General features: G+C 37.3%; 1 protein-coding gene across 7 annotated transcripts in view; it reads right to left on the bottom strand.

The window, feature by feature from the left end:
* The window catches only part of CSGALNACT1 (chondroitin sulfate N-acetylgalactosaminyltransferase 1), a 455,619-nt gene that overhangs the window by 129,778 nt on the left and 300,101 nt on the right, over positions 1–25,740 (bottom strand). For 5 of the 7 annotated variants that reach the window (XM_056813639.1, XM_007476427.2, XM_056813635.1 and 2 more), the window contains one exon: positions 7,810–7,927. The exons of the other annotated variants lie outside the window; for them this stretch is intronic. The gene's annotated coding sequence lies outside the window, so the exon portion shown is untranslated. The remainder of the gene's footprint in view (positions 1–7,809; positions 7,928–25,740) is intronic. 7 annotated transcript variants of the gene reach the window in all.

Here is a 25,740-nt window from a genome sequence, read left to right as displayed (position 1 = left end):
TGGCTCTTGGGGGATGAAGGGTGGAGAAAACAACCGTGCTTAGTTATTCACTCGAAGGATGCCATGGGGAAGTAATTAGAAGCAGGAACCCACAGTGCTAGCATATGCCACCACTATAAAAGTCAGAAAAGAAGCTGTGGTACCAGGTGTTGCCCTTGTAGAATGTTTGATATTATGCACTATACATCATAAGTACTTTTAAAAACTTGTTGTGAAACCTCCACTCCAGAAAGCTACTTCCCAGGAAAGAAGCCCAAGATCAATTCCAAAACAAGCCAAGCCAACAAGAGGCAGCTAGGTGGCGTGATGATAGTGCTGGGCCTGGAATCTCTTCATGACTTCAAATATGGCCTCAGACACCTACTAGCTGGGTAACTCTAGGAAGTCACTTAACCCTATTTGTCTCAATTTCCTCATCTATAAAATGAGCTGGAAAAGAAAATGGTAAACCAGTCTCTCTACCTAGAAAACTCCCAATGTCACCAAGAGTCACAACTGCAAAATGATTAAATAACAAGTCAAAAAGCATTTATTAAGTACCTAATGCATGCCAAGCACTGTCCAAAGCAAGACAACTTACAAACAGTCCTTGCTCTCAAGAAGTTGATAGTCTAATGGGAGAGACAACATATTAGCAACTAGAATAGAAGGCCTGGAGTCAGGAAGACCTAAATTAAAACTTCACCTCAGATTACTAGCTATTTGACTCTGGGCAACTTTCTTCTCCAGTTTGCCTCAATTTCCTCATCTGTAAAATGGGGATAATAATAGCACCTACCTCTAAGGGTTATTGTGAGACTCAAATGAGATAATCACTATAAAGCACTTAGCACAGTGCCTGGTACACAGTAAGCATTATGTAAACTCTAGCTATTATTATTATTACGATGTAAAAACAAGATCTATATAGGATAAATTATAGATGATTTCTAAGGGAATGCACTGAGATTAAGGAGAACTTGGAAAATAGGTCTTTAGTTCTGATTGAAGGAAACAGGGAGGCCCAGCTCTTAAGACTATTCCTCTGTCTTTTCCCCGGAGAGGCAATCTTCCCATCCCATCCTTCCCCTTTTCAGCTCCCTTTTATTTATTGCCTTCCCCACCAACACCAAAGAATACAAGCCCATTGAGGCAGAATTGTCTTTTTTTTCTTGTTTTTGTATTCTTAACACCATACCTGGAACATAAGTGTTCTCCATAGCTGTCCCTCCAACTATCAATGTCCAAAGGGAAGAGACAGCAGGATAAAAAACAATTCAAGTCTTGTACTTGACTGGAATTTCTATAGTTAAGAAAAGTAGATACTAATATATAAAGCCGTGGTTCTTAATATTAACCAATGTATCTTACTATGTGCTAGGCACTGTGCTAAGCTTTTTGCAAATATTATCTCATTTGATCCTTACAGCACCCCTGGATGGAAGGTACCATTATATTCCTCATTTTATGGTTGAAAAAAACTTGAGGCAAACAAAGGTTAAATGCCTTTTCCACTTTCAAACTGAGGCTTGATTTGAACTCTAAGCCCAGCACTCTATCCATTAAGGCGCCAACTCACTGCCAGGGTCCACTGACCATAAAAGTCCATGAACTTGGGTGAAAAAAAATTCCATTTTTATTTTCACTCATATTTAAAGGAAATTTAGCTTTTCCTTCAATAAGTATGATTTTGAGGAAAGGTCCACTACCAAAGAGCTCCACTATGCAAAAGTCAAGAACAGGACAGACAGGTCAGTGTATAGAGAGCCAGGCCTGGAGACAGGAGGTCTTAGGTTCAAATCCGACCTCAGACATGTTAGCTTTGTGACACTCCAATTGCTTAGCCCTTATCGCTCTTCAGCCTTGGAACAGATACTTAGCATAGATTCTAAGACAGAAGAGGGTTGTTTGGTTTTTTGTTTTTTTAAGTAAAGAATCCATGAACTTGATCAATCAATCATCATTCAATCACTGAATGTTTATTAAGTGCTTATTATGTGCCAGGCACTGTGCTAAGCATTGAGGATGCAAAAAGGGATGAGAGTCCCTGGTCTCAAAGAGTTCATAGGGAGGACACAAAAAATATATGCGCCCCCCCCAAAAAAGCCCTATATACGGGACAAATGAGAAATAATTAAAAGAGAATTGGCACCAGAATTTAGAAGCATTAAGAAGACTTTTTATAGAAGTTGGGATTTTAGCTATAATTTGAAGGAAGATTGGGAAACCTGGAGGTAGAGATGAGGAGGTAGAGCATTCCAGACATGGGAGACAGCCAGACAATGCCCAGAGCCAGGAGAGAGAGAATCTTGTTGGAGGTACAGCCAAGAGAACAGTGTCAGGATCACAGAATACTTCAAAGAGGAGTAAGACATAAGAAGGATTGTAAAAGTAGGATGAGAACAGGTTAGTTTTAAATGCATAAAATAAAATACAGAGAATTACAAAGGAAAATTATTATGATGAAGTATGATTGTCTGGAACTATGAACTGATACAGCCTTTCTGGAGAGCAATGTAGAAACAAGTCCAAAGGGTCATAGAACAATGCATGCCATTTGACCCAGAAATATCAGTAGTGGGTCTATATCCCAAAAAGATCAGAGATAGGGAAAAAGGTCCTATTTGTACAAAAATACTTTAGTAGCTCTTTTTTGTAGTGGCAAAGAAAACAAATGCTAGCCAAAGCAATAAAAGAAATAAGACATTGAAGGAATTAAAATAGGCAATGAGGAAACAAAACTATCACTTTCCAAATAATATGATAGTATAATTAAGAGAATCAAATAAAAAGCTAGTTAAATAATTAATAATGAAGTTACATGATATAAAATAAATCCAAATAAACCATCAGCTTTTCTATATATTACCAACAAAGTCCATAAGAAAGATAGAAAGAGAAATTCCATTTAAAATAATTGTAGACAATATAAAATACCTGGAAACACAATTACAAAACGCTTTTTATACAAAGATTTAAATAAGAAAAAAACTAATTGCTCATAGGGGGCCTGAGTTCATATAATGAAAATGACAATTCTATCTAAATTAATTTACTTATTTAGGGCCATACCAGTCAAACTACAAAAAAATTACTTTATAGAGCTAGAAAAAAATAACAAAATATATCTGGAAGAACTAAAGGTCAAGAATATAAAGGGAATGAATGAAGGGGAAAATGTGAAAGAAGATGGCCTAGTAATAGCTGATCTCAAACTGTATTACAAAGATACATCAAACAACCCAGAACTGGCTAAGAAATAGACTGGTAGATCAGTAGATAGATTAGATATATAACACACAGCAGTAAATGACTACAGTAACTAGTGGTTGATAAATGCAAAGGTCCAGACTTTGGGGACAAGACCTTACCATCTGACAAAAACTGCTGAGAAAACTTGAAAGCAGTTTGGCAGAACCTAGGTATAGAATAACATCTCACACTGAATACCAAGATAAGATCAAAATGGGTAAATGATTTAGACATCAAGAGTGATATCATAAGCAAATTAGAGGAATATGGATAGTTTATATTCCTTTTAAATTTATTTTTATATGTATATAAAACTATCAAGAGTTATGGATAAGTGAAGAATTTATGATCAAATAAGATATACAGCATCATAGGATGTAAAGTGAATAATTTTCATTAAATTAAAAAGGATTTGCATAAATAAAACCAAGGCAGATAAGATTAGAAAGAAAGTTGAAAACTGGAGGAGGGAAGGATTTTACAGCAAGTTTCTCTGATAAAGTCCTCATCTCTCAAATACATATAGAACTGAGTCAATTTTTAAAGAATTCAAGTTATTTCCCAATTGATACATGCTTAAAGGATACGAACAGGCAATTTTCAGGAAAAAAAAATCAAGGCTATCTATAGTCATATTAAGAGAAAAGCTCTAAACCACCACTGATTAGAGAAATGCAAATTAAAACAATTACTGAGGTACCACCTCACACCTGTCAGATTAGCTAATATGACAGAAAAGAAAAATGACAAATGAAACTATGCCCAAAGAGTTATAAAATTATGCATATCCTTTGGTCCAATAATACCACTACTATGTTTATATCTCAAAGAGATTTTTTTCAAAAAGAAAATAAAAAGGAATTAAATATATAAAAATATTACTAGTAGCTCTTTTTGTAGTTGCAATGACCTGGAAATTGAGGAGATGTCTATCAGTTGGGGAATGACTGAACAAGTGGAATATGTGATGGAATAGTAGTACTGTGCCATAAGAAATGATGAACAGGATTCTTTTAGAAAAACATGGAAAGACTTCTGTGAAGTGACCTTAAAGTACTATGAATTCTTATTATTATCATCATTACAAAAATTAGTATATGCCTTTTGACAGTTAGGTAGAGGATGGGCTAAAGTGGGGAGAGACTTGAGCCAGGAAAAAAACCAACCAGCAGGCTACTGCTCCCCAGTCTTGACATGAGGTGATGAGGTTTATACTAGGGTGGTGGCAAAGGAGAGAGAAAGGTCTGTGCAAGAGATATACTATGAAGTTAAATGAAGTTTTGCAAGAGATTGGATATGGTGTTGGTTGGTTGGTTGTTATTCTTTGTACTCAGAGAGGATCAAAATTATAACTTGGTGATGTCTTCTGACATATATAAATTGGATTGAAGTGAGGCATAGTTGCACAAAGTCATCAGCTTCCCTCTTTCTTCCATAGTCATCAGAATCCAGTGGCAAGACAAAAGTCAAGATAGCTAGTAACATCTAGGAGATAATATCTAGGTGGTAACCTGGATGGCTGGAAGACTTATGGTATCTTCATCAGAAACAGGAATGATCAGTGAAAAATAAAAAGAATTTACTTTTGGCCATAATGTGTGTAAATATGTATGGAACTCAAGAGCTTGGGTCTTCAGGGATTCCTTTCTCTTGTGATATATACACCAAGACCATCATGCTCAAAGCTCCTGGGTGAAATCTTTGGTTGTATCCCTTCCTCCTCCTTCTAAGTCCTTCTTTAGGGGTGTTAGACATGGCCCTATCATAAGGGAGGGAGGTGGGCTCCCCTACTTTGAAAACATCAAGTCCTGGCCCCAGGAAGGTGCTCAATCATCTGCCCTTGCATTGTGGTCTTTGCTTCCTGCTCTCTTGATCCCTCTAGATAAACCATCTGCTGTTTCTTTTGGGGCCATTCTTTAAATGTACTAAATAAAAGAACCTTTTACTTTCAGCACCGAATAAATTATCTAATTCTTCTGTGAAGCCCTCTTAAAAAAAAAAGAAAAGAAAAGAAAGCAGCCCTTACTTACCTTCTGTCCTAGTATCAGTTCTAACACAGGGTTAGGCAATCAGCTAAGTGACTTGCCCAAGGTCACATAGTTAGGGTGTGTTAGAAGCCAGATGTGAACCCAGGCCTGGCACTCTAACCACTGTGCTAACCAGCTGCCCCTCTTTTAGTCTTAATATGGCCTCTAAAAGGTCTGTTGACTCTTTTACAGACAACTGAACATTGGAACATGATGTTCAATGAAGGGAATGTGTGGGGAGTCAAGCAGAAGTTCATCTTGCCAAGTCCTAGGACATTATGGCAGAAAGGCTTATGTCACATAGGGTTTCCAGCTCAAGGTTCATAGTGGCACAGAGTAGGGGGATAATGCAGAAGGTAGGAAAGAGTAAAATATATTATTTGCATTGAAAGAAATAAACCAAGGGGATTGATTCACCCAAGTTGGTTAGGTCATTTTTGTCCCTAGTAGCAAAGTAATGTTGATGGGAAATGTCCCATTCTACATACTTCATTATTAATGAATACAAAAGTCAAAAACATGGAAAGGACTAAGGGATCCTATAAATAGGAGCGATGGCTAACAATGACACAGGGCTCCAATGTTTAAAAAGAAGTTCACAGATATTATCTCATTTGGTCCTCATAACAACTCTGTGAAATAAGCTCTATTATCATTCCCATTTTACAGATGAGAAAACAGAGGCTCTCAAGTGGCTTACCCACAGTCATACATTCAGCAAGTATCTAAGGGAGGATATGGACCCAAGTCTTTCTGATTCTAGGTTCCACACTCTATCCACTATGATGCCACTTGTCTCTAGCACCTCTAATCAGACTAAATCAGGTTTAGTTTTGATGGTACAATTAAATGGCACAGTATACTCTCTGCCTTAAAAAGTTCTTACGTTCACACATACTGTATCTGTTGTGAGGTTTATTATTTTGTATGTGCCCAGACCTCACAAAGATCAGAAGTACACTCTACTGGACATCCCAGAATGTTTAAAAATAGGCAAACCAATGAGCAGGGCTCCGAGTTCATGTCTCTCATGCTTCGAGTTCTCCTTCTATTCTCCCATGACTTCCCCCTGCTTTTTTTCTGTTTATAGAATCTTCCCATGGTGCTTTCCAAACCACCAACTTGTTTCCTGGACTCAGGTATTCATATTACCCCTAGGAAATCCTTATTGTTAACAATTCCTGTCAAGAGCAGTTATTTAATGGTACTGCCTAGCAACAATTCACATTTTAGGGTGTGCTTTAAAGATGGCAGAGGGTAGATTGTGTGAGTATTAATTACTTCCATTTTACAGATGAGCAAACTCAAGAAAGTCAGTGTCTCACCCAGGGTCAAATAGTTATGAGGTATCAAGCCAGGATTGGAACCAAAGTATATCCTGACTCAAATTCAATGTTCTTTTACTCTACCACACTGTTTTTATTTAATAATCAACAGCCTACTGAGTTAATACTTCTGGATTAGCCTTGTCAGGGCCTGATTTAAAATAATCTAAAAGTAAATTTAGCTAATTTCTGTTTTGTCATTGTGAATAATAATGGTTCTTTTTACAAAACACTGGTGAATGTTTTTAGTCAAAACATATTCACCCATGAAAGAGGAGGGCGTCCAGGTTTCATACTGTTTCCATACCTAAAGAAAGCTTAAACTGCCAAGCTAGCACTCCCCACATGAAACTCTAGTATTCAGAAATAAAAGCTAAGTCCTAGAAAGGTCCAAATAGTCAATCACTTTAGGGCATGTCCTAAAACATCAACCCTTCTAAGGGAATCTTAATAAGAAATTCTTCAAGCTAGAAAAGCCTTAATGGCCTAGAGAAATCATACAGTAAAAATGACAATTTGTGGAAACAGGAGGCTTTTATAAGACAATAAATGGACTGTGTCTAGAGATAGTTTTCTGGTCTGGGACTCAGAAAGACTTAAGTGTAAATCAATTCTCAATACTTACTAGCTATTAGACCCTATTAGCTTCTCTCTGTCTTAGTTTCCTCATCTATAAAATGGGGATCACAACAGCACCTACCTCTCAGGGTTGTCATGAGGATCAAAAGAGATAAATGTCTAATCAACCTTAAAGCACTAAATATGTTATTTTTTACTATTATTACTTCAGAGGCAAAGCCACCCCCAGCCTGATTATCTCCAACCCTCAGAGTACTTAGAATAAAGAAAAGGTTTTCTCATTTGTTCTCTCATTTTACTTTTTTATCCTTTAACCCTCTTATTCCATTTCATCAATAAAGAAATTGCCACACCAAAAAGTAAAGCAAGAGGCTACGAGAGGCTACATCAAGTTCTATCAGGCCAAATACAGGCTGGGTATCCTTGGACAAATCTCCAGGATGATTCGTTGCAGAGAAAATGCCACTTATCCCTACCCCTACCTGACATTCCTTCTAGTTTCCTTATACACACAATCATTTCTTGAAGCAAAAGAATTCAAACCAATGGCCCTTTTACTATGAAAGAAAAACAAAACTTAGGAAACACCCAAGTAGATCTGAAAGAGTTTCCACAAAATCCCCAAGTTGTCCTTATTTTCTACTCACCAGGTAGATCCCTCCATTTGGGGCTCCTCACTGCCAGCAGAGGTTTAGATTTCTAAATCACCAGCTTTCAGTTTCTCCAGTATCTCATCCAAGGAAGTGGCCCAACCAGCAAGTTTTCCTGTACATAAGCATGAATAGCATACTCTGAGACAGGGGCCAGTGCACCAGACAGTTAACTTCTGACCTGTACTTCCTCAAAAAGGATAGGAATAAATGCTGAACAGGGAAATTCAAATGTCTCCTGAGATGCCTTAAAACGGCAGTTTTCCTGCAGTGAGGTGAATCAGGGCGTCAGATATATTCCCCAAAAAAATTAACTGGAAGGAAAAAAAAAAAGCTGCTTCCTGAAATCATGTTTCAGAATGTCTATGGTGAGCTAGCTCTATGAACTGCTTCTTTCCACTGTACATCATTATCTTGACATGCAAACACCCTTTGGCTCAAAGCTTCCAGGGACTGGCATGATAGCCTCCCCCTAAATGGCAAAGAGGAGAATGATTGGGTAGAAATCCAATCATCCTTTTCATCATTGCATATGAATCCAAAACCAATGCTGAAAACTGCCACACCGGAGGCTAGGAATTTCACGGCAGCGAGGCAAATAGCCAGTGTGCGCCACATTTCCAACAAGCTGTGTCCAACTAAGGTCCCCAGTGAAGAGTGGCGGCACCTAGCCCCATCCGCACGTTGCCATGCATCCTGGTTTGAAAAGAGTACTAACCCGCAGAAGGTCATTTCATAAAGAACATGGTCTTGGGAAAACATCCTTTTAGGATTCACAATAACTAAAATTCAGTTTATTGACTATTCTCCTTCATTAACATTCAGCCTCCTCCCTCAAATGCCCCAGAGCAAGGGAAAGATGCATGAGCTTTGTCAAGCTTCTTATTTATTTTTTAAAATATGAGTTCCTTCCATGAAGAGGAGGTTGGGGTGAATGTATATAAAATATATAAGCGCATATCCAGTGTGTATATCTATTGATACTTATCTATTCACACATACATGTATGATAACAAAGACTTCCCACAAATTCCACCTAGTGATACATAGTTAGAGCAAAAGGAATATTCTCAGCTTTTAATAAACATTATTTTGCTCCTAATCAAAATCAATAGTAACTATAAAGAGGAGGCAGCGAAGTCACGCAGTGGATAGAGTGCCAGGGAAGACTTGTCTTCCTGAGACCAAATTTGGCCTCAGACACTTTTTAGCTGTGTGATCTGTCAACCGGAAAAAACACAGAACTATTAAATAGTCAAAATCACTCTTTAATCAAGGGCAAAAGGGGTTCAGTGCTAGTAGGCCTGGCACAGAGTCCGAGGATTGAACTCTGGCCGCCCTGGCTACAGACTCCTGGGAGTGCCACCGCTCAAGATGGATTCCGAGGAACAAAAGAATTTGGGGAACGTCTATACCATTTGGGGAGTCCAGGGACCAGGAAAGATGATTGACATCACTGTAGCTACAAAGAAAATGGGAGGGTTCAAACTAAACTGGCAGGATACAAACTTGGGAAAGGAATCATAGCTAGAGGCTAGGGTGTAACAGAAGGGTAAAGTACAGTTCCTGCCCAGGTGTGGATCTTCTTGGGAAAAGTTCTGATACAATAGGGGAGACTACCTAAAACAAAGAGGGTCCTTAGCATATGCTTAGTCTCACCCAACCAGGATTGTCATTCACCTGAGAGTATCCCACTCTGAAACTGAAAACAGTTTGAAACTGCCAGTTTGGGATTCCCTTCAGAGTAGATTCTCTTTGGAAAAGGGAACAAGTACAAACTTTGGGGTCTCCAACCCATAAGCTAGTCCTGAAACTTGGGGTTCATCAGATATCACTAGGCCACAAGTTTGGGATTCCTAAATTCCATGTTGACAGATCCTAGGTAAGTCACTTAATTCTCAGTTTCCTCATCTGTAAAATGAGCTAAGGAAGACGGTAGTAAACCACTCCAGTATCTCTGCCAAGAACACCTCACATGGGATCAAAAAGAATTGGACACTACAAAATAAAAAGCAACTGAATAATTAAAATAAGCTCCATCCACTTCAGGTGGGGAGGCAGTTAAGTAGCTCTTTTGTCTCCAGAAGCCTTTCCTAGTATATCATACCCTTCTTTTGAGGATCAAACTCAGCTTTTGAGACTGACCAAAGCTGAAGTGGATGTCTATTTGCCTGGTGAAGTGGGGCCTTCCCTCAGGGGGAAATTCTCCTGTGTTGAGGTCAAAACCTGGGGTATCTACCCTCAAACTAAATAAACTGGGGATCTCTAGACTTCCATGTTGACAGACCCAATGAAAAGATTTAAGAAATTATTTCCCCTTATTCTTTTCAGAGATGGGAGGATGGGTGGGGAGAATAGTCCACAAGTGTGGAACAATGAATAGAATAGATTGTTTTCAATATATTGTTCAAGTTTTGATGAATTTTTTTTTTTCATTCTGAAAATTGTCATAAGAGATGAGCTCTCTGAACAAGGAGGGACAAGAGATACAAGTGGAAATTTAGATTTTTAAAAACAAAAGATAGCAACAAAGGTCTCCCCACCCCACCCCACCCCCCAAAAAAGCTTATACTAAGAAAAGTTTCCTGAAACAATCCTTTTTGCAAACAAAAGCCTAATGATATTGTTTCCTTGAACTCCTAATTATCATTATTTCCAACCCTTCTGACTCAGAGACACTAGCTAGCTTTAATGAGAGAGGAAAGGAAAAGCAAACCATTATCAAGTATCCTACCACTTTGGCTTAAGACTCAGGTTAAGGATATGGTAACTGACAAAGAAAGAAACCATCCTCCCTGCAGACAACAGAGAAACAGCATTGCTTGGTAAAGTGACAGCTCACCAGATATCAAAATCCAAATACTGCTGCAGAGAACGGCCCTCTCTTGCCAAGACATAAACTGACCACAATTTCATGCCTGAGATTTTTACATAATTCTATTGCTTCTATTTGGACATCCTTCTACCAGTAAAAAGAGAAGAACAACAGTATACAGTAGACACTGTATCTGCTGGATACTGTGGATCAGTACTGGGATACAGTATTTGAAGCAGCCTTGCATACTAGTCCCCTCACTTAACCAGCTCCCCTCACTCCTTTTTCCCAGCAAGTTATCAAGGTAACAACTGTAGATTGCCAGTGCCACTGGTAAGGTAACTAAAGATTAATTTGGGGGGATTCTCACAAATCACTCTCTTTGGTTTATGCCTCAAACTCAAGTTTCTACTAGGAAATCAGAATCTGGCTCATTTTTTCCTCACCCACTGTTTCCCCTGGAATTTCAGAATTAAGCTCAATTGGATATCTCTTCAATAAAGGAGCAAAGGATCTTCAATTCCCAAGTACTCAGGTGAACCACATATGATAACAGATTTTATTGCATCCAATAGAACACCTGAATCCATGATATTGTTTATATGAAAAGAGAATGTCAATGAGTGAAACATGAAAAAAGGAATAAATTCAACTTTATAGAAATATGAATATACTTTGGAAAGTACAGTACAAAACATTTAAAAAACCAAGGTAGTAGTAGTATTATTTACACCGACTAGCATTAGACAAGTAGCTACACTAAAACTGTACTAGCAGGGTATGTACATAAAGAAAATAAACAAGGGGATGATTATTTTAAAAATAATTCTTCCTTACAAAATGATTAACAGAAAATTTCCTTTCAATTTCCTTTCCTTCCTCCTATTCTTGATATTACTATTAAAAGATAATTAACTGGAAAACTTTTCATCTCAGCACTTTTTAAAGTGCAATACCAGCCCCCTCTTCTGCCCCTTCTCCCTCCCTTTATCTACCAACCCAAATCCTAACTATTCATAATAGCCCAACTCAACCCCATGAAAAACATGTTGCTGTTCAGTCATTTCAGTCATGTCTGACTTTTTTTTAACCCCATTTGCTGCTTTCTTGGCAAAGATATTGTAATAGTTTGCCATTTCCTTCTCTAATTCATTTACAGATGAGGAAAATGGGTAAGGCAAACAGGGTTAAGTGACTTGTCCAAGGTCATATAGATAGTAAGTGACCACAGTCAGATTTGAATTCAGGAAGATTAGTCTTCCTGAGTCTAGGACCACTGCTCTATCTACTGGGCCACTTAGCTACCCATGAAACATAAAATCTAGTAGGGATCTGAGCTTCAGCTCTGTAATCTACACAAGTCTTCACTACTCAAGATATCAGTTTTCTCATCTTTCAAACAAAGGGTTTAAAGTAGTTGCATTTTCAAGTTCCATTCAACTTGAAAATTATATTTTAAAATAATTGATAGTGGTAGGGCATGGAAATCAAAGCTAGCTGTCAAGAACCATAGCCAACTGAATGTCAATCAGAAATCAAGGTAAAGCAGTTCTGAAATCATAATGTAAGTCAGTCAGGGGGGAAATGATGTGATTTTGAAAAACTTCAAACATAACACAACTTTTCTGGAACACATGTGTTCTATAAAGCAAGATAAGGATTTTGGGTAGATTACCTGGCTTGTCATTCCCCATTACTGAAAATGCTAAAAACTCTAGACTTACCCACTAGAGGAATCCTGAAGCTCTCAACTTTAGCATAATGTTTATTCACTAAAGCTCCGCATAATATCTTCCATGTGGATGAGTTCCTTTGAGAAGCTTCTTAACTGACATACATTGTTAATTTGAAACCAAAATGGTACATTAACATTTGTGCTTAGACCCAGGAGATGTTTAATCCTCCTACTGAAACAGCCTCCTGAGGTTTTAAAATTAAGACTTCACTTAAAGTTGAATAAGCTAGGGTAAAATCAGTGCTATATAACTCAACCAATTGTCAAGGAACCAGTTTAAAGGGAAAAAACTAGACTTGTGTGGTGATGGCTGGTAATGATGGGGGCGAGGGAGAAGGAGAAATGTCAGAAATCTAGTAAGAGAAGATCTCAGAAAAATGTTCCTAATCTGCCAATGTCTTACCTGTGAATCATAGGATCAGAAATTTAGAGCTGGAAGGGATATGTGAGGTCATCTAATCCAGTCTAATTTTACAGATGAGGAAAAACTGAAGCTTAGAGAGGTATTTAAACTGAGATCATCTTCTTTTTCCTATTGCAACACAATGCCTCTCCTAGGCAGGCAACTTTCAACCATCCTTGAGAGTATTCTATTTCTTGAGCCAAAATAGTATTGTTGTAGAATGACTAGTCTGTCAGTCAATAAACATTTATTAAATACCTACTATGTGCCAGGCACTGTATATTATGCATAAGAGATACCCCAAAAAAGTCCCCAACCTTAAGGAACCAACAATCTAATAGGATTGTACTTGCTAATTATTGGCTAGAACTGATAATAACAGCATTTTCATAGTGTTATGGGGTTCAGATGTGTACCCCTGGGGTTCAGGAAGGATATCTTTTGTAAGAATGCAAGACTCCAAAACTTAGCTTAAAAACAAAAAGAAATTTATTAATTTAGAAAGTAATGTTGAGAATGGCCAGGAGGATAGCAAGGTGGAACAGCAAGATGGGGAACAGTTCCTGGGAGGACAGCATGAATGGAAAGGCTGTTCCCCCAGATGACATCAGTCTGGGGATTTTATACTTTTTACAACAGAGTTAGTCACTCAGGCATGAGGTGGAGTGATCATACTGGGGTCTGCCTGGGGACATAAAGATTCCTTAGTTTTAGGAAACAAACAGATGTCTGATAGAATCAAGGTGTGGCCTGAAGGTGCATCTTTCTGTCCATCTTAAATCTAGAGGATGAGATCAAGGAGGATAAACATCTTAGGACCCTAGGGGGGTCATTGGATGATTTTAGGCTCAGAGTCACAAAGATGTAAGGGAGCAAGGGAGTTTCCCTAATAATAGTTCGCCTGAGTTTCTGGGGGTACAATGCCCATGTCAATAGCACTTTAACACATCCGCAAAGCACCTTATAAATATTATCTCATTTGAAATTCACAATAACCCTGGAAGATAGATGCTATTATTATTCTCATTTTACAGATAAGGAAATTGAGGCAAAGAGAGGTCAAGTCACTTGTCCAGAGATCATTTAGCTAGCAAGTATCCAGGACAGGATTCAAACCCAGGTCTTCCTGATTCCAAGTAAAACACTACTTCTTGCACCAATTAGCTGTATTATGCTTATTAAGTTGAAAATAAACAATTAAACCTATTGGGAATATTTAAGCTGGATAAGAGGACATGCAGGAGGGCTAATAATTGCCTTTAAAGAAGAATTAGACTTATTCTATTGAGTGACAGGGCAGAGCCATAACTAATGAACAGAGGATACAGGATAGCAAATTTTGGTTCAGTATGACAACTTATTAATAAGTTAGGGCTACCCAACAGTAGAATTAGTTTTATAAAGAAGTATTAAATTCCCTGGCACTGGAAATGTTCAAGCAGAGAGTAATGCTGCATCAAGAATTTCTTTGGAAGGGTATCATTTGAGTATAAGGTCTTGTCCAAGTCTAACAGGGCAGCTAGGTGGCATAGTGGATAGAATGCCAGAGCTGAAGTCAAGAAGACATGAGTTCAAATACACCCTAAGACAGAAGCCAGCTGTGCGTCCCTGGGCAAGTCACTTAACCCTATTTGCCTCAGTTTCCTCATCTGTAAAATTAGGCAGACAAAAAAATGGGAAACCACTCTAGTGCCTTGGCCAACAAAACTACAAATGTGATCATAAAGAGATGGACATAACTTAAAAATGGCTGAACAACAAAAAAAAGTAATATTCGCTGATTCTATGATCCCTCTAGTTCATAATGATATATTTATTCTTTAAACTCCCATAGACATAACATTTGCCCTGGCACTGATAAGTCATTGCCTCATTCTCTTTACTAACTTGTGAGAGGATTTATTTTTAAAATATTGATTATTATTTCTATTTCTGAAACTCTGAATGGAGGTTCAGACTTACCTCATTCCTTTGTACTGAGGAAATTCAGAGAAAGGCCCTACCCCAAAGAATTTTCTACTGTAGGTAGACAGAAGATAGAAATTAAAAGCATCTAAATCTAGCCAACTACCTCACACCAGATGTGCCCTACTCATAGCAAAATCAAGTTCTTCAATTTCTCATTAAGAATCATTAAAGCAGGACACTTATGACCAGACGTAACTAGATCTTTCCCTACCATATTGGGGGTAAAGAATTAAGTACATCACTGACTTGTATCATCCAGGGGATGGACAGAAGTTAAGAGTTTTGATGGATCACCTCCTCATTGGCTGTTCATCAATTAGAGATGTCTTGGGATTTCCAAGGGAGGTGTTGAATAATGAGCTCCCAAAATTGTCTATGCAAGGAGACTTCCTGGCCTATGATCAGCAGGAGAGATCATTGACCATTAATTTATTGGTTATTGCTAACCTAATCAATAAATTGATTTTCTTACCCAAAAACCAGTCTCTCAGAATTTTTAACTTATACTTGTAGTTGAATATCTAGTCTCTAACTAGACTCACAAATCTCTTTACCTCCCATTGTGGCTATATATACAGTCTGCATGTACTAAGACTATTGAACAACCTATATAACAAGTGTTTCATAATAAGTCTGATATAGTATGGTTCTATGCAAAATGTGTTGGACCATGGATCAAACATTCAACAAAAACTTTTTTTTCAGCATGGACATAAGAACAGAAAATTCAAAAAAATCCTTGCCCTTAAGGGGCTCAGAGCCTACTAATGATCACGGGGAGAGATATAACATGAAGATAGCTAAGTCAATGCAAGATCAATAAACTCAAGGCTCAGGCTTCAGTCCTAGCTCAGACATTTCCTAATTAATATGAATATGGACAGATCATGTAATCTCTCTTAGCCTATTTTGTAATCTGTAAAATGGATTAAAAATTATCATTATCCTGACGTGAACTACCCATGATTATAAGGAAAGTTATCACTATCAACAATATAACTGATAACTTATTTAATTATGTACTGTAATATAATAATGCAATAATATACTGAGAATGTAAAGCACTTTTACATAGGCAATCTCATTTCATTTTCCATAAGATATACAGGGTTAATGATAATATTCCTTTGGTGCTCACTAAACTCAGGCAGTGACATTAAGTTCAAAGTCACACAGAGAATGGTAGAATAATAGAATCTCAATATGGGGGTCTTAGAAATTACACTAGGTTTGTCATTTTAAAAATGAGAAATCAAGTTTCAATGAACTAGTAGGACTTGCTCAAGTTAGTAAAAAGCAGAACCAGATGCCACAAGGATGTCTGAACTCCAAATCTAGTGATCTTTCCACCACAAAAAAGGTTCTTAACCCTGGTCCATTCATTTGTTTTCTTTTTAAATGTTTTCATAACTTTATTTCCATATAATTGGTTTCCTTTATAATCCTGTGCATTTTATTTTATGCATGTAAAAATATTATTCTAAGAAGGAAACTACAGACTTAGACTGACAAAGGGGGTCTATAACACAGAAAAGTTAAGAATTCCTGTTTTAGAGGTCATCTGTGTTCAACTACCTCATTTTACAAATAGGACCTTCAAGATGTAAGGTAATGATCCCTAAGATCATGAAGGCAGACAGTGGTAGAGTCTGTATTCAAAAACAAATCTTTTGACACCAAATCTGGTACTGCTATTCTTTCTACCATACTGGCTTCCTCTTTCCTTGGGATATTAGAGATCATCTAATTCAGGAGTTACTAACTTGGGTTCCAGGAACTTGTCTTTAAAAAAAACAATTTTGATTGATAGAGATTTCCAAATAATTTGTGTCCTTTATACGCCTCCATTTTGTTTCATGCATTTAAAAATATGATTCTGAGTAAATGTGAGTATAACCCTATAGGGAATAAAAATGGATCTTTAATGAAATAAGGACTTCCAAGTATTTCTGATGAAAAGACCAGAGCTGCAGAGGAACTTAGTTTTTCTAACACAAGAGTCAAGAGAACCATTAAAAAGTAAATATGAATGGTTGTAAAGAGACTTAAGAATAAACTGCTTACATTCAAAATATAGAGATGATACAAGTGCTTCCCTGAACCCTATCATCAGGGGTACTAAAGGAAGTCTAAAGAACATCTGGGAATGGTTTTGTTGTCTTATTGATCTTAAGGAAAACATGGAAAAAGAGGGGGAAAGTAATACACTAAGGAAAGCAGGAAAGAAGGTAAAGAAAATTATAGGAAAATTATCTCACAATCAGAGTGTGCAAGTAGAAATCTATACATACATACATACATATGTATATACATATATATATGTATATATATAAAGGAATGGGAAGAGAAGCTGACATTTAAACCTCACTCTCACCTGAAATGGTCCAAAGTGGGAAGAAGAGAGAGAGAGAGAGAGAGAGAGACAGAGAGAGAGAGACAGAGAGAGAGAGAGAGAGAGAGAGAGAGAGAGAGAGAGAGAGAGAGAGAGAGAGAGAAATATAGACAGAGGGACATATGAAGAAAAGAGAAGAAAGAATTAAAGAAAGTATAGATTAAGAGAGATTAGTTCAAAACAAAGCAAACTCTTAGGATGTACAAAAATATTTATAGCTATTTTGGTGGTGGCAAAGAACTGGAAACTGACAGGGTACATATCAATTGGGTGAATGAGTTATATATAACTGAATAAATTATGGTATGTGAATGTGATGGAATATTACTGAGCTATAGGAAATGACATAGGGGATGGTGTCAGAGAAACCTAAAAAAGCTTATGTAAAATGATTGAGTGAAGTGAACTGAATGAGAACAATTTATACAATGATAATAGCATAAAGACAAAAACTTTGAAAGACTTGGGAGATCTGATCAATATAATGACCAACTAATTTCATGATGAAACATGCTACTCACTTCAGAGTGCTGAATAGGAAGTATTCTTGGGGGAGTTGGGGAGAGGTGACATGGCCAATGTAAAAATTTGTTTTGCCTGAAATACATATTTATAACAGGGTTTTTTTTTTTAATTTTCTTTCTCAACTGAGGGGTGAGAGTGAGAGAGAAGATAGTATTTTGCTGATTGAAAAAAATTTAATTAAAATATTATTTTGGGAATAGCATTTAATATTTAATTAGCACTTAAATATAACCCTTTAAAGCTTTCAAAGCATTTAACATATTATCTCATTTGATCCTCTCAACAATGCTTTGAAGTAGGTGATATTACTATGCCCATTTTATACCTGAGGAAGTGGGCAGAAAGTTTAAATGATTTGACCAAGATCTAACAGAAATTAAGTGTCTGAGAAAGGATTTGAATTCAGGTATTCCTCACTCTCAAGTCCAGAATTCTATTCATGGTACCATCCAGCTGCCTCAGAGAAGGGCTTTAGTCTGGCAAAGGGTTTCATGACACAAGAAAGGTTAAGAATCCCTTCACTACACCATAGTGTTTCAATCAATTAAGGGGAGGAGGAAATGTAAGTTCTTAGTCTCCTTTCCATGTCAACATTATGTTCAATCTCATTTTTTTCTGTGTCCAACCTCAAATGCCACTCTGTGTCCCTCCCCCAATAAAATGCACTACAGACAAAATAAGTTTTTATCCCATCTCTCTTTAAACTTCTCTTTTTTTTTTTTAAGTGAAAAGCAGAATGAGGCTTCTTTGACTCAACTATGTAAATTCTCCTACTTTTCCTGGCCTGAGGTTCTTTTTGTGAGCTCAGAATTTTCAGCAAATGTTCTCATTAATAAATAATATTCATCTGAACTACTCTGACATGTTACTCTCCATAGAGAGTTGTGCAATGTCCCTATTGACAAATGATGCACAGAATAGAAAATAGGCTCATTCAGACCCAGAGCATTTTTGCCTGGAAAAAGTACTTTCAAATACACTTACAAATTCTCAACAATTTCTTCTCAGGTAGTTTACAGGTCATGGTAAAAGCACTGTCTGTTTCTTCCCTTTTCCACACACACAAAAAAAGGATCCCATTGCTTTAGACACTTTATGAAAATTGGCCTCAGGTATAACATTTTTTCTTTTTAAATCACCTAGATAAGTCTCTACCACATGCATTGTATCATTTCCTGAGCCCAACAAAGGGAAAAGCCACATTGGGCACCAGCTGCCATTGTTCATGTCTTAGAGATAGCTCTGAATTTCTGTTTTATGCTTGCCCATTACAATAGTGCCCTTCTGCTGATCAACAAAATCTTATATTAACCATAAGGACAAGTCAAAATGAATGAAGGATAAAAGGACACAGGGGAAGGAGCACTAAATTTAGGAGTCTGAAGACAGAGATGGGAAAATTCTTATGCTTTAGAATTAATGGGATCAATCAAAGAAGCAAGCAATTATTAAGTACTATACCTACAATATTCCAGGTAATTAACAGGTGCTGATTACTTAGGGTCCTGATCCCACTCCTAATTCACAGAAGTTGTGACTGGATCCATTTCCAAACTGGGCAGATTTAACTCTTCTTAGGTAACCCTCCTACCCAATCCTGGTCTCAGGGGTTCACCATATGGATGACCTGAAGTTAGTACAGAAACTCAGTCATCTTTAACCTTATAACAGCTTGGAATTCCCCAAACTTAAACAAACCGCAAACCTCAGCCTCCCACTGTAGCAAAGATTATTCCAGAGAAGCACTCGCACACCTGACAAGGGTCTTAGAATCTGTGAAGGAGATAACATAAACATAAAGAAGTGTATATAGAATAAATACAATAAGAAGAAGCACAAGATAGCTTAGAGATGATTCTAGTAGTTGGGAGAATGTGCAGATTTCATGTAGAAGAACTGAATCTTAAAGTAAAATATTCTGTAAAGTAAGGGAAAAGCAAGGAGAGCATGCCAAATAAGGACGATGGCTAGCACAAAGTCCATGGATATGGTAGGTAGAGAGAGAAATGGAGTTGTTTGTAGTGGTGGCAGCAGCAGCAACTTGGTGGCACAGTGAATAGGGCAGTGAGCCTGGTGTCAAGAAGACCTCATCTGCCTAGGTTCAAATTAGGCTTCAGACACATACTATCTGGATGCCTCTCAGTTTTCTCATCTATAAAATAAGTGGGAGAAGAAAATGGCACACCACTCCAAAACCTTTGCCAAGAAAACCCCAAATTGGGTCATGGAGAGTCACACACAAATGACTAAATCACAGCAAAGAAGTTTATATTTGATCCCAGAGGTAACTGGAGTTTATTGACTAGTAAAGTGATATGATCCAATTTGTTCTTCAGGATAATTAGTTTGGCAGCTTTGTGAAGGATAGAAATGGGAAAAAAATTAGCTGGGAAGTCTAATTAGTAGGTTATTGCAAACATCTAAGCAATAAGTAAGGAGGGCCTGAATGAGGAGTAAAGCAATGTGAGTAAAGAGGACAAATAATAAAGATGTTGTAGATGGAGAAAAGATGATTTTGTGAATTGAATAAATATTTATGTGGTATAGGAAATATGAGCTATTTATTATTAAGGGATGGGCAAAAGAATGGTACATGTCTAACTATTAACAACCTCAAATATAAAACTCTGAGATAGGCTTTTAGGGATATTATTGTTCATTTTCTTCTTCATTAGTAGGATTAACTAGTATGTATTATGAAAAATATCCTACTGGTTTCTGGGAAGACTTATAGGAACTGATACAAAGTAAAGTAAGCAGAACCAAGAGATCATTATACATAGTTAACAGCAATACTGTATGATGATCAGCTATGAAAGCCTTAGCTACTCTGATAGAGACAATGATCCAAGGGATTCAGGATAAAAAAGGCTATCCACTTCCAGAGAGGGAACTGATAACTCTGAATACAGATTAAAGGATACTTTTTTCCTGCTTCCTTTATGTTTATTGTTTTGTTTGTGGTTTTCTTTTATAACATGGCTAACATGGGAATATGTTTTACATGATTTCATGTTTTTAGTGGAAATTAAATTGTTTGCCTTCTTAAGAAAAGCAAAGGGGCAAGAAGGAGGGAATTTGGAATGTAAATTTTTTTTTACATAATTGTTTTGTTAAAGCCTTTTTTATATGTAACTAGAAATGTACAATGAAACAAAATTTTAAAAAAGAAGTATTCTGCCCTTTGCTACTGGCTTTGTTTGTCTGTACCAGCTTTCTGGAGCCTCAGCTCCTTCTCCGAAAGAATCTAGTAGGCTAGGCCATTTGCCTTCAATCAAATCCTGCATGATCTCTAAATCCTAGTTTCGAAAATTGAACCACAACCTTCTTTGTCCCCACCCTAATGACATCACAAATAAAGGAGACCAAACTAGGCCTGGGGAGACAAATCTATAAGTTTAGGCACCATTCAGTCTGCACTGGACAAAATCTTTCATGCATATGGACCCTGATATATTGTTTCAAAACTGATGCCCTCCTTTCCTCATAAAGAAACTTCTTTGCTCAAACTCAAGATGGCTCAAAAACAGAAAAGGAAAGAGGAATGGTTAATAATAAGGGTTTTTGTTAAAAGGGAAAAATGGAGGAAAATTAGTTAGGCATCATTTAGGGTAGATCTCCGGCCACCTGTTGTTAAGAAGACTCAAGGACAAGGAAAGTCAGGGGGTATGAAATGTCATAAACAATAAAAAGAGGAACCCTGGGGCCAAGTGCAAAGTCCTCAGTTGCAAGAAAGAGCTACTTCTTCAGGAACACTAATGGTAAATAAGACCTCAGACCCAAGCCTGTTTGCTTTGCATGCCTTTACATTTAATTCCTTATAGTCTACATATAACAGTATATCTACAAGTTTCTAAGTCACACTATGATTCAGATGTTGGACAACTGCTCAAGTAAGCACTTGGGCTTCCAGACATTATGCCACTCAACCTCACTCCCATACAAATCTCAGCATGAAAAGAATCATAAACAAAAACTAAGGATATTTTTACTTTTTAACTGATACACATTTTTTTGGTTTTAAAAAGGGGAGAGAGAGAAGGCGATGGAGAAGAAAACAGACACACCAAAATGGACCATAGGGACATTTTTGTTTCCATGTAGTCCAGCACCTGTGAGACCATCCCTTCCAGCACAGCTGTACTGAGATCATAGCTGCATTCTATTCTGTCTCCCTTCGCCACCTCCCCATCCCCTCCTAGGCAAGGTCACTTTGCACAACCTAAAGAAAGCCCAGCTTAGCAGAGGGCCAAGAATTTTGGCAAAGTCTAGTCTTCTCAAGCTCCCACGTTAGTATTTTCTTGATAAAGTCATGGTTTCCTGGGAGATAAAAATAATGATAACAACTTCTAAAAAATCTTGAGGCTCAGTATAGAAAAGTCCTAAGCACCACAGAGTCATATGGACAGGACAACATCATGAAACCCCATGACATTCTAGCAGGGCAAGCAGACAGAAATTTATCAGGGCTATATTAGGGAAAGAGATACTAAGGTCCAAAGTAAGATGGGAGTCGGGGGTGGGGCCTCCCAGATGTGTTTTAAAAATGTCAGCTAGACAGCCAAAAATTTCACTTGCCTGCAGATAATTAAACTACACTTTCTATACTTCACTGTATTTTTCCTCCAGCATATTCAACAATACAAAAGATGACACATCTCATATTCCATTTTAGGATGGTTCTAATTTTTTTTTCAGTTTTTTCCTCATATCAAGACAACATTTGTTTTTCCACAACTTCTACCTGCTGCTCCAACTTCTGCCCAGTGGATCCAAGGAGAACATGTCTTATATGCCTCCTTCCACATAAGATCCTTTTCTAGGGCTTCAGGACTGTTAGCAAGTCCCCCTCAGCCTTCTCTTGTCTAGACTAAATATCCTGCTCACTCTGTGACTTCCTACCCTGTAGGTCATTGTCCGCACTGTTTTCTATGCTTCCTCTCCACTTAATTCCCACCCATTCTTTATTTAAATATAATTTTATTTCTTAATTTACCTACTGTATTATACCCTCTTCCCTCTCCCTTCCTGAGCTAACAAGCAATTTCACTGGGCTTTACATATATTATCACTCAAAACCTATTTCCATACTATTCCTTTTTGTAAAAGAGTAATCTTTTAAAACCTAAACCCCAAATCATATACCCATGTAAACAAGTAATAAATCAAATGTTTTTCTACTGCGTTTCTACTCCCACAGTTCTTTCTCTCAACATAGATAGCATTCTTTCTCATACATCCCTTGGGATTGTCCTGGATCACTGTCTTGAGATTAGTAGCAAAGTCAATCATATTTGTTTGTCCCACAATGTTACAGTCTCTGTGTATAATGTTCTCCTGGTTCTGCTCATTTCACTCCACATCAGTTCAAGTAGGTCTTTCCAGTTCTTATAAAAATCAAACAGTTGATCATTCCTTACAACATGATAAGTATTCCATCACCATCATATACCACAATATGTCCAGTCATTCCCCAATAAAAGGGACACCCTCTCATTTTCTAATTTTTTGCCACCACAAAAAGCACAAGTACAAATATTTTAATACAAACAGATCATTTCCCATTTTTATTATCTATTTGGGATAAAAACCCTGTAGTTTTTTTAAATATAATTTTATTTTAAAATATTTTTCCATGATTCCATGATTACCCATTCTTTAAAGCCCAATTCCATACTTCTCTCTCCATGAAAGGGTAGCAAAATGGCAAAATGGATATAGTGCTGAGACTAGAGTCAGAAGACTCATCTTTTTAATATTTATAGGGAAAATGGGTGAGGGATTAAAGAACAGGGGATATTAAGGTTTTATAACATGGAAATGAGTGGCAGGAAGTCCAAAACTTGTTTTAGTTTTCCTTTCCACATCTTCCTGAATTCAAATTAGACACTTATTAGTTGTGTTAACTTGGACAAGTCACTGAATCCTGTTTGCCTCAGTTTCCTCATCTATAAAATGAGCTGAAGAAGGAAATGGCAAACTACTCGAGTATCTTTCCCAAGAAAACCTGAAATGGGGCCACAAAGAGTCAGCTCTGACTGAAAAATACATATACAATATATATACAACAAATATCCTAGGCTCTGTATTAATGATACCTTCCCCCATGGACCTTAAAGAACATTTTGTTTGTTAACTGACACTCATCATCTCCTCTAGGGTCCTATCTTGTTTATGGTTTAATCCCCAGTTTGACTGTAAGCTACAAGAAAAGGACCTTATTTAAACTTTTAATTTCTTCATTTCCTAGGAATAACTATTCATATTTTTATTGTATAAGCAAATAACAGCAGGGTATAATCAGATTCGTAGTGACAGAGCTAACTTAACCTGACTGAGCCTCAGCTTCCTAATGGGTTCCTTGGGTGGAATATAGAGAGGATAGAATGCAAGGCTAGGAGTCAAGAAGACCTGAATTCAAGTTCAGCTTCAGACACTTACTAGTTTTGTAACTCTGAGCAAGATACTTAAGCTCTGTTTGACTTAGTTTCCTCAATTAATGGGGAGTAATAATAACACCTACCCTCTGGGTATTGTGAGGATCAAAGCAGATAATTGTAAAACACTTAGTACAATGCCTGGCACAGATATATAATAAGCACTCAATAAATGCTTATTTCCTTCCTGGTTAAAGAGGGCTGCACTAGATCAGAGATCCTCAAACTTGTAAGTTTCAGGACATCTTTTTTGAAGATTCCTCAAAGAAGATCTATGAGGACAGTCATATGAAAGAAGGCTGGAAAAAGCGGGTTAGGGGAATGGAGTCTTATCCCTTCTTCTACATACGATTCTTTAAAATACATAAAGACTATTATCATGTTTCCTGAAGTCTTCTCTCCAGATGAAGTATCTCCCTTTTCCTCTCCTTTTATCTCCCTGTGTCTTTGTTCATATATGTTGTGAAACATTTGCAGTACCAAACAGAGGAGCTTACATTTGATTCTAGGGGTAATAGGGAGTCCAGTGGAGTTTCCTGAGTAATAAAGCGACTCAGTCAGATATGTCCTTGAGAAAAGTCTATTTGGCAGTTTTGTGAAGAAAGGATAAAGGTGAGAAATTTCAGGCAGAACATCCATTTAGGAATTTATTGCAACAATGTAGACAATAAGCAAGTAGAGTTTGAATGAGGCAGGGTTTTATGGATTATATAATAGAGAGATTTACCATGTTAAAACAACTAAGTATTATTTTTAAAATATTATTAACTTAAAGATTCCCTGAAAAGTCTCAGGGATCCCCAGTAACCCCCAGAACAAACTTAGAGAACTGCTAATCTAGGTGATGCCTTAGTTCCATTAAATATTACAGGGACTAAAGAAAACATTTCCTCAAGATCTTTTTTTTTAAAACCCTTGCCAGAGTCTTATTGATTCTAAGGCAGAAAAATAGTAAAGATTAGACAATTTAGGTTGTGACCTGCCCAGGGTCACACTTTGTTTGAGGCCACATTTGAACACAGCACCTCCTGTCTCCAGTCCTGGCTCTCTATCCACTGAACCACCTAGCTGCCCCTTTTCACAATTTTATAAAGTATATAAAACAATTATTATTATCCCGATTATATAGATCAGGAAACAGACTTGTGGAGATTGATTCACTCACTTATATAGAGCTGGTAAATGTTAAAGCTTAGAACTGAATCATATCTTTTGACTTGAATTCTAATACTCTTTCCACCATAGTATACTAGAGTCTCAGTGCTCTGCACACAGTAGGCTCTTAATAAATGTTTGCCAAATTACATTGAGTTAGCACTCACCTACTCCTTTGAAACCAGTAAGAAATGTTGAAAAAAAATTTGCCATCAGTGAACTCACAGTTAGTCATAATATTAAATTCTGTAAGAGAGAAGTAATTGGTTGGTACATTAAAGAAACAACTTCCTGGGGAGCTGATAGAGCATTGATCCCCACATTCTCCAGTAAAAGGCAGCACACAAGTGGGAAAATGCACTGATGATGACCCTACAGAAGCCATTAAGCAGGGGCCAGAGAAGATGAATGGAAATGCATGAAGAAGTATTTCTTGGCAGGGCTGAAGGCAGAAGGAAGAGAAAATTGAATCAGAAATGGAAAACTCCCAAGTGACAT

This window comes from Monodelphis domestica, chromosome 1, assembly GCF_027887165.1.
Source record: "Monodelphis domestica isolate mMonDom1 chromosome 1, mMonDom1.pri, whole genome shotgun sequence".
Lineage (NCBI taxonomy): Eukaryota > Metazoa > Chordata > Mammalia > Didelphimorphia > Didelphidae > Monodelphis > Monodelphis domestica.
The sequence above is the reverse complement of the archived record's forward strand: the minus strand, read 5'-3'. Positions and strand labels throughout refer to the sequence as shown.